Below are 6,000 nucleotides of genomic sequence, written 5' to 3'. Positions count from 1 at the left end.
AATAAGAATAATATTATTAAATTAATTATAAATTTCTGTATTCTTCTTCTAAAGTTTATTTTTTCTATAAATATTTCTAAGTTATAATAAAAAAATCTGATTATTATTATTATTTGTCTTATAAATAAATAATAAATATAACTAAATATATTTAAGTATTTTCTGCTATCTTATAGCAGAATAATTTTATATTTATTAATATATTTAATCTGTGATAATATAATTAATAAAAAATATCAAGAGATTAATATTTCTATAGCTTATTTTTTAAGAATATAAAGTAATTTACTAATAATTATCTTCTGTTTTCTTAATATATAATATTTTTTATAATATTTTTAATATTACTTTATAGCTTCGGATATATTCTTTATATTTTTATTAGAAATTTATTAATTATACTTACTCAGCTATTCTTTCTACTTAATTAAATAGTAATTCTGACTATTATAATATTAATAATTTTTAACTTTTTTAATTTCTTATTTATCTTTATTATCTAGCTTAGATATTAGAAGCGGTTCTTTATAATCTCTTCTAGTATTTTATAATTTTAATAAGAAAATATAAAATATATTATAGATTTATCTATATTTCTCAGATAAATATAACTGATATATCTAAGATCTAATATATTTAAGAATTTAAAAGAGTTCTATAAACTTCGGAGCCAGCTTTCTTAATTTTTTAAATTATAAGTTCTGAGTTGATAGCTTAATTAGATTTTTTTTTTTAAAATAAAATAGCTTTCTATATTTATTATAATATTTTTTTTACTTTTTTATAATTATTTACTATATTTTTTATAGCTGTTCTCTTGTTTCTCTAAGTTTTTTAATTTTATTTTATATTACTGAAACTTTTTGCTGCTGAGAATTAGTTTTAATTCTGATATAAAAATTCGACAAAAAATTATAAAGAATATTATAAGATAATTAGTCTGTAATTATATTATCTGCGTTATTATAGATAAATTAAGTATTTAAAAAAATTAATAATTAGTTAATATTATACTAGCTGGAGTAGTATTAGAGATAATATTTAAATATTTAATTTATCTATTCTGTTTAATTATTAATTTAAAAATAAAATATAATTAAAAGCTTCAAGATTATATAGCTATTATAAACTAAATTTAATCAGAATTTACTAATAAAGATTAATTCTTAATTAGATATAATTCTATTTAAGAATCCAAAGATTAATTTAATCTATTTATAAAACAGTTTGGCAAGATCTGGAGCAGTTATTATAAATAAAATAGCAAAAAAAAAACAATATTTTAAAAATTAATTAATAATAACTAGAATAGTATTAATAATCTTTTTATATTAGATAATAGAGAGCAGCCCTGTAATAAAATTTATTACTAATTTAATAAAAAGATATAATAGAATTAATAATAATTTAAGACTGTTATATAATTAATACTTTAAAGCAGTGATTTCTTAATATATTAGATAAATTTAGATATATTTAATTATATTATACTATAATCTATTTTAGTAAAATTTTCTGTATAATAATATTTCTGTTTAAGTCTTTCTGAAGTATTCTGCTAATAGATTATTATAATATAACTTAATAAGTATCTAATATAGTATCTCAGAAGAGAGAATATAATATTAGTCTTTAAAATAAATATAATTAGTTATTTTAATAATCTAATATTTTTAATCTAATTATTTTTATTAAACAGCAGTCTTTTGCTATTATATCTCTGGATTATTATTTTATAAATATAAGATTATCTCTTGAAGTTTGGAATTATATATATTTAAGTATAAAATTTCCGCGGTATATACTTGTAATATTATAAATTAAGAAATAAATCTTTCTTAAGATAAATTCTTTCAAGCAGCCCAGTCAGCTGTCTCTATATTAGCTTAATTATTAGAATTCTTTAAGCTTAATATAATATAGATATTAAACTCAGAATAATTCTATATATTTTAAGATTTAAATTAAATTTTTTTTTTAATAAGATTTTTTATTATCAGAGATAATATACTTATAAATTATGCTTGAATTAGAATTAATAGTTTCTTTTAAAAAATAGATTTTACTTAAGATTCAGAAGATATTCTAAAGAATCTATCTGCTGAATTTAATTTTCTTATTTTATATTTAATAATAAAATTATAGAAAATTAGATTTATAAGCTATTAAGCTTATCTTTTATTAATCTGGGTTTAATATATAAAAAATTATAAGTTTAAATAATCTAATAAAATCTTGATTATTTAAGAAGTGTCTTCTAAATATTATTGCTATTATTTAAAAAAGTAAATAATAGTAAATAGCTCTTAATCTAAAGTATTATAATTTAGCTTAATATCAGAGAACTTATAGAATTAGAATATAACTAAATAAAATATATTCTTAGTATTAGATTAGAATAGAATATTACTTATTTTTTTTTTAATATATTAATTTCTAAACAGCAGGATTTTATAAAATTAAAATATATTAATAAAAATACTTATTAAAAGATAATAATAAGGCAGCGGAAAGTAATTTATTTAATTAAGATTAGATAAATCTTTTCTGGCTTCTGCTTATTAATTATTTTATAAAATAAAGAAATAAAAGATAAGATAATATAAGAGTAGTCTTAAATAAATTATTAATAAAAATTATAGAATCTAAGAAAGATCTAAATATTATAATAATTTTTAAGAATTAGTTATAAAATAATATTATTTATCTATTAAGAATTTATAAATATTTTATTAGAGTTAATAATATATTCCAGAAATTCAACTTGAGATTAATAAAATAAATATTTTAATAATTTTATATAGAGCTGAGCTTCTCGAAGTCTCTTTAAAACTTAATAAATATATTTTATATAAGATTTTTTATCTGATAAAAAGATAAGAATATTATTTAGATATATTATATAAAAATTATTAAAAAATTCTTAAAGTATAGTATATATATAGTTTTGAAAAGTTGCTGAAGTATTAGTTAATTTAAATAATATAATTATATATTTAAAGTAGCTGTATTAAATACAAAACACTATTTTTTATTTATTATCTTTCTTAATATAGATTTAATAGTATATATTCTTAATATTAATTTTTAAAAAGTAGATACTTTCTGAAATTCTGTTAAAAATCTTTAAAATAAAAAATAAGAGATAATAATTCTTAATAGAAATCTTATTAAGATCTCTATAGTCTATATAAAAATATAAGTTATTATTTTTTTTAAATATAAAAAGAATAGAGGCTTCAGCAGGGCTCTTTAAAGATTAAATTTAATCTAGTTTTAGATTCTCTTTAATATATTCTTATAAAATCTTAAGTTCGGCTTCAGATAAAAAATATATTAAATTATAAAAAAATATTTTATTAGATTTAATATTAATAATATAATTTATAAAACTATAAGAAGATAGCTATTAAAAAAAATCTATAAAAAATATATCTTAGAACTGCTTAAGTTTAACAGAAATTATTTTAAAATTTAATAATAAATTATAAGATTCTTCTTCTGATAGCTAGATATCTTTAAAAAACTTAATAATAATATATACTCTTACTAAGTTTCAAGTTACTTTAGTAAATTAAATAATAGAAAACAGTAAAATAAATAATATATTAAATTATTACTAGCAGTTCTATACTAATAAAATAATATATAAATTATAAAATATAGTTATTAAAAATAGTATAAAACTATCTTTTAGTCGGGGGTTCTGATTAATCTCTATATAATACTATTTAAAAATATAAATATCTTCTCGCGAATTAATAGTAATAATAGAGACTTTCTATATATTATAAATAAAAATAATAATTTAATTAATAGCTTTAATCTTTAGCGCAGTAATCAAAATATATTAAAGATTATAAACTTTAATAAACTAATAATTAATAATATCTATTTTAGCGCAGCTATTTAGATTTATAAAGATTTTAAGACTGTTTTAGATATAAATAGAAATATAAAAATAATATATAATCTCTACTATAAATAAAAAAGTTAAAATTATAGAATCTATCTTAACTTCTCTACTTTTCTCTCTAAATTTAATAAGAATTAGTAGATTCTAATAGATTAAATTTTTTTATCTTTAATAAAGTATTAATTTATAAAATATTAAATACTTTTATATATAAAGTATTATAATTAATTGCTATTCTTTCTAATAGAATTTTTTCTATAATTTAAAATATCTTTCTTAATAATTTTACTAGTAATTTCTTAGAAGCACTTGTGTGGCTTATAATTATTAAATTAATTATTATTTTACTTGTATTTTTCTCTATTTTCTTATAATTTATAATAATAAATAATAATAATCACTATTTTGTTCTGCTTCTCTGATAGATAGAGAATATACTCTTAAATATAATAATTTAGATTTAATAATAGCTTAGCAAAGTAGAATAAAACTTTTTTTTTTTTTACTTAATAAAAAAAGTATTGCTTTAAGATATTAAGATAAGTATAAGATTCTCGCGGATTCTGACTGTATTACTAATAAATCTATTTAAATTAGACTATAATATCTGATTAAAGAATAACAATATTCTAAATTAATATAAGAGTTTAATCTTTAAATTAAGACTATAATTTCTTAAGAAATTGTCTCTCTTTTAAATTCTTATTATTTATAAAATAATATTATCTCTGTTTATATACTGAATTTATATAACTAATAACAGCAAGAATCTTATATTTTTTTAATAAATATTTCTTAGATATATTTCTGAATATATATTCTAAATTAATAATTTATTTTTAATATTTTTGGAGATTAAAGTTCAGAGCAAAGTAAGAAATATCTTTAAACTTAATCTCTTTCTTATTCTTTTCTAATTCAAGAGAGAATTAATAGTATCTTAAGAAGATTTTACTTAAGAAATTATTTCTTTAAAAATAAGCTATTCTTCACTGTAAGTTGATAGCTTATTTTAATTAATAAATATAATCTTCTAGCTGTTAAATCTCTTTAATAATAAAAATAATATTTAATAAGAATTCTGAATTAATTTAATCGCTGAGTGCTTTTATTTTTTTATTATCTTTAATAAATAATATCTTTCTTAGATAGTTAAAAAGAGAAGAATTAGAATATAATAAAATCTATTTATCAGAATAGAAAGTCTATTAACTAGATAAGAAATTAATTATAAAATACTATATATTTATTTAATAATAATAAAGATAGTCTATATTTATAAGATAGACTGATTCTTAAAAAATCAGTAGCTCTTTATAAAGAGATTAATATCTTATAAATATTAAAAAGATATAGAATTATTATTAATAATCTTATAACTCTCATAATCACTATAACACATCATCCCAATAACACAACTCTCACAACCACTATAATATGTCATCCTAATAATCTTTATCCCAATAGCTGGGTTATTCTATCACAAGTCTTTTATATAAGATATAGACTATATAAATAATTAATAACTCTTTTTAATTTTATTAATATCTTAAATAACTTTCAAAAGTTTATTATTAACTAAGTTTTAAAAGAATATCTTTATAAGTTCTATTTAATTTATATAAATAATATATTTATATACTTAAACAGCTTTTTAAAAAAATATTAACAATATATATAAAATTCTTTTATTACAAAATTATATCTAAATATTAAAAAATATAAATTTAAAAAAATTTATCTTTTAAAAGAAGTTTATATAAATTATTAATTAATTTATAATTATTAATTTTCTAATTATATCCAATCTTTCTAATCTATAGTTAAGATTAATCAAAATAATCTTTTAATTATAATCTATTCTTAATTATATAATAAAAAGAATTCTTATATCTTAATCTAATTATTAAATTATAGTTAAGATTAGATTAAGATATAATAATTAGATATAACCACTCTAATATAATTAAAAAATCTTTTTAATTAATTAAATTTATTAGCTGTTATAATTTTAACACTTTAAATAATTTTATATAAATCTTTTATAGATATTTTTAAATATCTCTAATATATTTAAAGTTTTT

This window comes from Aspergillus heteromorphus (assembly GCF_003184545.1).
Source record: "Aspergillus heteromorphus CBS 117.55 chromosome Unknown BO70scaffold_72, whole genome shotgun sequence".
Lineage (NCBI taxonomy): Eukaryota > Fungi > Ascomycota > Eurotiomycetes > Eurotiales > Aspergillaceae > Aspergillus > Aspergillus heteromorphus.
Note: the sequence above shows the minus strand (reverse complement) of the source record.